Source organism: Spinacia oleracea, chromosome 1, assembly GCF_020520425.1.
Source record: "Spinacia oleracea cultivar Varoflay chromosome 1, BTI_SOV_V1, whole genome shotgun sequence".
NCBI classification, from domain to species: domain Eukaryota; kingdom Viridiplantae; phylum Streptophyta; class Magnoliopsida; order Caryophyllales; family Amaranthaceae; genus Spinacia; species Spinacia oleracea.
The window spans coordinates 8,336,391-8,346,217 of NC_079487.1; the positions used below are offsets into that span (position 1 = coordinate 8,336,391).

The window sequence follows — 9,827 nt, forward strand, 5'->3', positions numbered from 1 at the left end:
GTTAATTATGCAATCTAATTTGTAATTATGATTAATTTGTTGAAAATTAGAATAATTTAGAATTAATTTGATGTTCATAATTAATTATAATTTAATTAGATACCTATGATTAAAAACCACCATAAAAATTGTAAATTTATGATAAATTTTAAATTTTTATGACCTAGACTTGAATCCATGTTATTCGGAAATCAATTGAATAATAAATTTTCGATTTTTCGCCCTAAAATTATGAAATTAATATTATTTATTAATTTGTCATTAATTTTAAATATAAATTTTTTAAATTTTATGCGATTCGTTCATATAACTTGCACGCACAAAGCAATGGACGCTACGTGTTACCCTTAAGGGGTGTTGTATAGTGCGGGCATGTGACGACGAGCAAGGGAGCTCGTCGCCCATGCGGCACGAATGCAATGAGCAAGGCCATGGTGCACGAGCACAAGGCAGCAGCCCTGCCTTGTGTCGTGGGCTATGAGCAATGGACGAATGGGCATGGGCGAAGGCAAGGCACGGCAGTCGCGTGTGGGCAGCAAGCGAGCTGCGCCACAGCGCGCACTGCCTCGCGCAAAGCGTGCGGAGCCTCGCGCGCAGCGAGCGCAAGCTCGCGTGCCACGAGTGCTCCGCCCAGCGTCGATGCCTCGCATAGCGAGCGATGGCTCGCAGCATCGAGCGCTGGCAAGCGCGCGCAGCGAGCGCTGGCGAGCGCGCACAGCGTGTAATCCCCCGTAAATTTATAAATTTTATTAAATATATTTTAACATATATTATTTATATTTAAATAGAATTTATGAATTTTAGTAATAAATATATAATTAACGTATATTTATTTTATTTATTTTATTTACGTTTTAAATATTTCAACGAATTAGAAAATTAAAAGTAATTTTAGAATTTTACGTTGAAAAGAATTCGAATTATGAAAACGCGTCCGATTGAATTTGGATAAACAATCCTAACTATTTTTGGATTCAAACAACATCAATTCCAATCCTAGCCCAAGTTTGCAAAGCCCAATAAAGAAACCCAAACAAAATTACCCATACCTCTACTCTCCTTCAATTCACGTAAAAGCAAAAACAAGAGAAGTCAAACCCTCCTTCCCTCCTATTCTTTTACGTGAACCAACCAAAACCCTCAAACCTTGCTTCTCTCCTTGCAGCCGCCGCACAGCCACCGCCGGACCGACAACCACCGCGCCGCCGGTCTGCATCCCTGCTGTCACGCCGGTTAACGTAGCTCTTCCTCCCTTCCGTTATTCCATTTTCTCGGCCAACGTTCCTCTTCCTTCTTGCTTCCTGCGCATTCAACCACCGCCATGACCAGCGCGCACAACCACCAACGTTTGTCACCTACGCCCAGCCACGCACCACCGTGTGCGACTCTGCCGCCAGCCCTCTTCCGTCGGGTATCTCCTCCTCTTCTCTCTTTCGTTTATTTTTCTCTTTCTTTCATCTTGCTCACTCGTGCTCTGTTTATTGCGGCAACAACCACCGCTCGCCAGCCGCAGCCACCACTTCACCCAGCCGCGTCGACCCATCAACCACCACTGTCACGCGCCACCTTGTGTCTGCCGGCAGCCCTTATCTATTCTTCTTTTGGTTAATTTCTTAAACCCTAAGCTTATTTAATGTTTTAATTATGTTTTATTAATTTAATTTATGTTTTCTTGAATTAAATTTATAGTTTATGATTTATTTATGAATTTCAAATTTATATGTTGCATAGTTAAATTATTAATTTTCAGATTATATAATTTGATTGAAATAAGAATTTTAATTATTAAAACATGAATTTTTAAGGTTTTAATAGTTTTGAAATCATGGTAGGATGATTATAAGTTATTAAAGATATTGTTTTTTGATTTCAAACATGTTAATTATGTTTTGGAGCAGTTTGAAAGTAGTTATATTGCTGGAAATTTAAAGTATGATGATTCGAAGAGTTTTCAACGAATTTCAATAACTAATATAATAATTATGATGCTAGGAAACCAAATATTCAAGTTTCGATATTGGGAAATGTTCTAATTATGTTTAGGAGGGGTTTGAAGCTCCCTAATGTTGCTGAAAATTCAATATGAATTGATATGAGTCTATATTGGTTGTTGTTAGGTGGAGAATTCTCCGTAGGCGACTTTTGAATTATTAAAGTGGTCTCGCATTTTGTTTACACAAGGTACGTACATACCTGTGTGCTTGGAATGTGTGCTAATTGTTGAAACCATGTTGAATCTTGTTGTTGAACTTGGTTATGTTGATATTATTGTTGAACTTGGTGATGTTGATATTATGGACGAACTGGGTTATATTGAATGTGCATGTTTAATACTGTTGGACAAACTTATTGAACTTATTTTGCACTATAAAAACTGTAACATGTTAGTATGGATGTTTGATACAAACATGTTGGTTGGGAACACTAGATTATTCTATATGATTGGGTTGGATCAATTGGTTGTTGTTCCCTTTCTATCTTTTCACTACTTTATAAGGGCGGAGGACCTTGTTTAGTAAGTTGAAACTTTATGCCCATATACAGGGTTGCTCATGGTTAAAGGAAAGGTTGGTTAAGTTGGAATGAGTCTTGATTGATGCTTTTATGATCACTTACTTAATTCCAAGATAAAAACAGTTGTGAACAAATGTGAATTGTCTGTCTTATGTAATGGTTGAGTCATAACGGAATCTCAATTTGTAAATCATGTAAAGTGAAACTGAATAGCAATAGCTTTAGACTGTGCATGTCTGAAGTGACGGACAAACAGGAGTTGGGGTTCATGGTGGTAGCCCATGGCCTCTAATTCGGACCGGATTGATCACCGTGTCCTATTTTTATTTAAACGTTCCTCGATATCGCAGGTCACTGAGGTTACGGAGTCGCGCCCGTACCTCGTCTTCCTTAGTGAAGACTTCTGGATGGTCAACTCGGTCCATTGTCTATTTCAACTAAAATAATATTATGGTTATCAAGCCTAGCTTAGTCTAGTCAAGTATAGTCGTCAAATTATTATGTTTTGTCTGTCCTTACTTATATTTATTAGTATCATGTTAGGGTTGTTGGTTTGATAGTATCATGCTAGGATTGTTGTTGTTTTAGTATGTAGTACTCAGCTTTGCTGATTACGTGCTTTGTTTGTGTGTGTTGATCATGGCTATGCCTTATTGATCCTGTGATGACCCATCTTTGGTGAGCAGTTTCTAAGGATCAATAAGCGTTGCCCATCTACAGGTTTGAAGATGATGCATCATTGGGATCGGGATTAGAGAGCTTGTAGTTCTATTTGTTTAATTAAGTGATTTAATTTGTTAACTTGGATTTGAAATTTGTCGTACTATTCGTATTTCCTTAATTCAGTTAATTGGTTTGGACCTAATATGTAATAGATTATTTATGAACCTAAAAGTTAGTTTTATGTTTTCCGCTGCAAAATTCTGAATAAGCCGTAACGTTTTCACACGGGCGATAATGCCTTGATAATTCTCTACGTTTTATATTAAAATGTTGTTTTAGAAAAGAGAGAATTGTCGGGGTGTTACAAAGTGGTATCTAGAAGCTAAGGTTTTACTTTAATAAATTTTTAGGCGCCTAACTATCTAGTTATTTAAAATAAATTTCTTAAAAATCGAGATTCTACGTATTATAGTGTTCAAAAATTGGTACTTTTTTTTGGGGGGGGCAGATCTCCTTTTATCTCGTTTGAAAGTATATAATATTTCTTATTTAAGTTCGAAATCAAATTATTTATTCGAATTAAATTGACTTTCGAAATTTTTATTCTTTTTCTTATTAATTATTATTCAAAAAAAGGAGTACAATTTTTTTTAGAAGTTCAATTTTTTTTAAATTGTTTCAAGAGTTAGAATTCGTTATTTAAAAAAAAAAAAAAATATATATATATAAATCTTCTTCGAATTAATAACTTTATTTTCGAATTTATTCGCTACGCATTTCCTTAATTTATTTTACTTTATTTATTTTATATTTTTATTCTATGTTATAATTTTATTATATTATCGTCCTTTTAATTTGTTATTTAAACTATTTCAATGCTTTAGTTTATGAGAGATGGGTAGTATAAGAAGGGCATATAAGATAGAATTATATGTGCATTAGTAGCTAGTCAATGCTAGCATAAGAAATTGATTGTTATGTACGTGCGTATGCTAATTATTTAATGTTACATTTAAATGTGCATAAAGAATTGTTTGCTTTCACCAAACTTATTGCATTATTGAACTTTGTTTATGATTTGGCTGGAAAATCGTTAGTGAGACCTTGAATTGTTTATTTCAGGAATAAAATGTTTCTTTCCAAGTATACCAACATAGGATCCTTCGAGAAACTTGATATAGAAACCCCTGATATTTACGTGAAGAAAATTGTGTTTGGATGTGAATATTATGCTAAAGTTCAAGGGCAACCTATCTTAATGAGAAAGGATATCATAGCAGCCACTATCATTAATTGTTTACCTAACCAAAAATGCCATACCTAGAACTCAAATATAGGTTTAAAGACATGCATTCTGATGATGGAACACCAAAGTTGATTAAGTATGGGACTAGGGATGGTAGGTAGAGATATGACGTAGAGATCCTGACCACCATTATTGAGGTCGTAGAAAATGGGTTCAAGGAGGGTAGAAACTCATGGAGTCATGCTTGGGATGCAGTTATAGATGAACCTATTAGAGTTGTAAATATCTAGAGGGAAATGATGTAACCGTGGAGAATGAGAATGTAGTGGTTGAGGCAAATAACCCTAACCCAGTGGCCCATGAGCCTACCATTGAGATTCCTAGTGAGTCGGATGTGGAACCTAAAGGTGATGGTGAGGTGGCAAGTGAGTCTCATCAAGATAAAGACATGAAAGAAGACTCATACTCGGAAGAAGAATTCGACGAATATTGAAGATCTAGATCTTACTCCACAAGTTTCCAAGGAAAGAATAGGTAGGCAAGATGCCTTAAACATTTGAAGTTGTAATAGTTAGTTAGTTCTTTTATGTTTTAAAGAATAAGTGGCATATCAGCAACGGTTTAAAGTTAAAGCAATAAGAGTTTGAGTTATTCTTTATTCTCTTCAAGGATATAATAAGCCTTTATAGAGTTAGCAATAGAAGTTAAAGTATTCATTTCCAGTTTGAGAGTTTCGTTATTCAACAACAATAGTTTATGTTTGTGTCGTAGAACCTTTATGTTAATTTGAGGACAAGTGCGTTATTATGGTTTAGAAATTGTTATTAACATTCTTTTGAGGAATAGAGTTAGATTATTGATAATCCAAATGATCAAAAGTTTATTTTGGGCACGCGAATGGGAATATTATTACTTATTTGTTGTGATTGAACTTCCATTCATTGGTTTTCAAATTGTATGTCCTTGATAGGGATATTTTCTTGAATGAGTGACGATGATTGCTCTATTATTGGTGTACATTCTTGAATAAGTGTTTGTTGATGCGATCTCTATGATCAAATCTAAATTTCTTTCGTAGAGGGGACATATGAGTTATGTATCGTAGAGTAATTAATTTTAGGTCGCACACTAGAATGTCAAGCAATAGTGAGTTAGTTGCTACTATTCGCCTTTTGGCGGGAAGACTGGCTGAAGAGAGAACTGAACGTCCTGATTCTACTGGGGACATGTTTGAGAGACTAACCAAAGTTAAGCCACCATACTTTAAGAAGCAAACTGATCTTACTTTTTAGAGAACTAGGTTAGAGAGTTCGAGAAACTGTTTGGGGATTTGAATTGTCTTGAGAACATGAGAGTGGGTCAAGTTGTACTGTACTTGGAAGATGAAGCTGATTTATGGTGGAGAGAAAATGGGGTTAGACTTAGCGCTGTTGAGAGATTCAATTGGGATTCGTTTTTTACTGCCTTAAGGGAAAATTTTACCCTACCTTTTATGAGAAAGCAAAAGGCACAAGAATTCATAAACCTTAGGATGGAATTGACTAAGTTTGTACAAGTCTAAGATAGACGTACTGTGAAATTCAGAAAGTAAATGTAAGGAACCATATTGGAAGATTGACCTCGTATAGATGTTTTGGGTAGTCCAAGAACCTTTGGTTATTTCTGTAATGCGAGTGAGGAAATTGATGAATAGGGAGTACGAACTATTTTCTGTAGTGTGTCAGAGGTGATTAAAGAAGTTAGTGACAATCGAGGATGTTGCCATTGTGAGTGGATTCATTGATGTGTTTTCGAGTGAAATTACAAGTATGTTACCTATTAGAGCTTTTGAGTTCACTATAGACTTAGATCCTGAAACGACACCTATATCCAAGGCACCTTATAGCATGACACCTCCTTAAATGAGCGAATTAAGACACAATTGCAAGAGTTGTTTGTTAAGGAGAAAGATAAGAGTATGGAATCATGCATCGATTTTAGGGAGCTAAACACCATCAAGAACGAGTATCCTTTGCCAAGGATAGATGACATATTTGATCAATTGAATTGGGCGAGTGTGTTCTCAAAGTCTGATTTGTGTTGAAGTACCACCAATTGAGGATAGATGATAGGGGCCTAGACCTCATTAGGACTCGTTATTGTCATTATGGGTTTAAAGTAATGTCTTTTGGGTTAACCAATGCACCTGCCATAAATATGAAATTGATGAATGAGATTTCCCACGAATTCCGAATTAAGTTCGTTATTATATCACTGATGGTATCCTGATTTATTCAAAGAATGCAAAAAGGGCATAACGAAATCTTGATGATTATTTGGAGACGCTTAGAAAGAATCTAGTTTTATTAAATGAAGTATACAAATCTTGAAGTTATGTGTGTATAAGTGACACCGACGGAAAAGTGAAAGATTAAATTGATTGAAAACTACGTTACGTAAGGGAATAAATTTAAGAGAAGATTTGAGTGGTCCAGGATCGTTTGAAATCAATTGTTGTCTTGAAAAGAGGAATGTATGAATTGGTGAAAGTGCTAAGAGTTAAGCTCAAGAGTTATACATCCAGGAAAGGCGTAATGAGGTTCAGTAGAAAAGGAAAGTGGAGCAGAAGGAGTGTCTGTAGATCCTGCTAAGGTTCAAGCTGTGAGTGAGTGACCTACTCCAAAGAACGTGTCTAATGTTTGAAGTTTCCTAGGCCTATTTGACTATTATAGGAGGTTTCCGAGAAATTTTCGAAGATAGCAAGACCAATGACCAATCTGATGAAAAAGGAATCAATGCTTGAGTGAAGGGAGAAATTTGTGAAAACTTTCCAGATTGTAAAAGAGCATTTGACCCCCGCACTCGTTGTCACGTCAGTTGAAACCTTACGAGTCTAATTAACCTACTCATGAACTAAAGCTAGCTGTTATTGTGTTATATGCGAATATTCGGAGACATTACCTTTATAGGGCAACATGTAAGATCCTTACCGAGCACAAAAGTCTGAAATTTTGGCAATAAGGTCCAGTTGAAGCTTGGGGACAACATTGAAATGAGTATTTCTTTCCACCCTGCAACCGATAGACAGACTGAGATTACTATGAAATATATGTTGAGATTTTGTGTTAATTGACTTTAAGGGTAATTGGGAAGACCAACTAGAGTGATTGAATTCCTTGCACCAATAGTTACCATGCGAGCATTACGATGTCACATGTTGAGGCATTGTGAGGGAAAAGTGTAGAAGTCCATTGCTAGAATGATTTGAGTGAAAATATTGTATTGAGGACATAATTCATTGAGAAAGAAATACCCAAAGTTACTCCGTGAGATGAGTTACGAGGGCGTAACTCGTTTTCTTTAAGAGGAGTAGAATGCGATATAAATTCGCGCTTTTTACCTAATTTTATGGTGTTTTCATGCATTTTTATGCTTATTTTAGCAAATTATACATGTTGGTTCAAAGTAAATAGATTCTCCGCATAAGAAAATCGTGTTCATGAGTAACACAAGCAACTTTTAAGTTGGCAAAATGTACATGAGGGGCACAAGTACCTCTCCAGTAAGAAAGTTAAAATCTTTTGGGAAAATGTGGGAACTTTCGTGTCAAGTTTCGGGACGAAACTTCTTAAGAGGGGTAGATTGTAATCCCCCGTAAATTTATAAATTTTATTAAATATATTTTAACATATATTATTTATATTTAAATAGAATTTATGAATTTTAGTAATAAATATATAATTAACGTATATTTATTTTATTTATTTTATTTACGTTTTAAATATTTCAACGAATTAGAAAATTAAAAGTAATTTTAGAATTTTACGTTGAAAAGAATTCGAATTATGAAAACGCGTCCGATTGAATTTGGATAAACAATCCTAACTATTTTTGGATTCAAACAACATCAATTCCAATCCTAGCGCAAGTTTGCAAAGCCCAATAAAGAAACCCAAACAAAATTACCCATACCTCTACTCTCCTTCAATTCACGTAAAAGCAAAAACAAGAGAAGTCAAACCCTCCTTCCCTCCTATTCTTTTACGTGAACCAACCAAAACCCTCAAACCTTGCTTCTCTCCTTGCAGCCGCCGCACAGCCACCGCCGGACCGACAACCACCGCGCCGCCGGTCTGCATCCCTGCTGTCACGCCGGTTAACGTAGCTCTTCCTCCCTTCCGTTATTCCATTTTCTCGGCCAACGTTCCTCTTCCTTCTTGCTTCCTGCGCATTCAACCACCGCCATGACCAGCGCGCACAACCACCAACGTTTGTCACCTACGCCCAGCCACGCACCACCGTGTGCGACTCTGCCGCCAGCCCTCTTCCGTCGGGTATCTCCTCCTCTTCTCTCTTTCGTTTATTTTTCTCTTTCTTTCATCTTGCTCACTCGTGCTCTGTTTATTGCGGCAACAACCACCGCTCGCCAGCCGCAGCCACCACTTCACCCAGCCGCGTCGACCCATCAACCACCACTGTCACGCGCCACCTTGTGTCTGCCGGCAGCCCTTATCTATTCTTCTTTTGGTTAATTTCTTAAACCCTAAGCTTATTTAATGTTTTAATTATGTTTTATTAATTTAATTTATGTTTTCTTGAATTAAATTTATAGTTTATGATTTATTTATGAATTTCAAATTTATATGTTGCATAGTTAAATTATTAATTTTCAGATTATATAATTTGATTGAAATAAGAATTTTAATTATTAAAACATGAATTTTTAAGGTTTTAATAGTTTTGAAATCATGGTAGGATGATTATAAGTTATTAAAGATATTGTTTTTTGATTTCAAACATGTTAATTATGTTTTGGAGCAGTTTGAAAGTAGTTATATTGCTGGAAATTTAAAGTATGATGATTCGAAGAGTTTTCAACGAATTTCAATAACTAATATAATAATTATGATGCTAGGAAACCAAATATTCAAGTTTCGATATTGGGAAATGTTCTAATTATGTTTAGGAGGGGTTTGAAGCTCCCTAATGTTGCTGAAAATTCAATATGAATTGATATGAGTCTATATTGGTTGTTGTTAGGTGGAGAATTCTCCGTAGGCGACTTTTGAATTATTAAAGTGGTCTCGCATTTTGTTTACACAAGGTACGTACATACCTGTGTGCTTGGAATGTGTGCTAATTGTTGAAACCATGTTGAATCTTGTTGTTGAACTTGGTTATGTTGATATTATTGTTGAACTTGGTGATGTTGATATTATGGACGAACTGGGTTATATTGAATGTGCATGTTTAATACTGTTGGACAAACTTATTGAACTTATTTTGCACTATAAAAACTGTAACATGTTAGTATGGATGTTTGATACAAACATGTTGGTTGGGAACACTAGATTATTCTATATGATTGGGTTGGATCAATTGGTTGTTGTTCCCTTTCTATCTTTTCACTACTTTATAAGGGCGG

General features: G+C 35.7%; 2 long non-coding RNA genes across 2 annotated transcripts; both read left to right on the forward strand.

The window, feature by feature from the left end:
- Positions 1 to 1,058: 1,058 nt before the first annotated feature.
- LOC130465714 (uncharacterized) lies at positions 1,059 to 2,247 on the forward strand. The gene is made up of 3 exons (XR_008925729.1): positions 1,059 to 1,411; positions 1,508 to 1,604; positions 2,118 to 2,247. It is a non-coding gene; the product is annotated as an uncharacterized lncRNA (long non-coding RNA).
- A 6,160-nt stretch (positions 2,248 to 8,407) lies between these two features.
- Positions 8,408 to 9,572, forward strand: LOC130465715 (uncharacterized). Its single transcript, XR_008925730.1, has 3 exons — positions 8,408 to 8,736; positions 8,833 to 8,929; positions 9,443 to 9,572. It is a non-coding gene; the product is annotated as an uncharacterized lncRNA (long non-coding RNA).
- Positions 9,573 to 9,827: the final 255 nt, after the last annotated feature.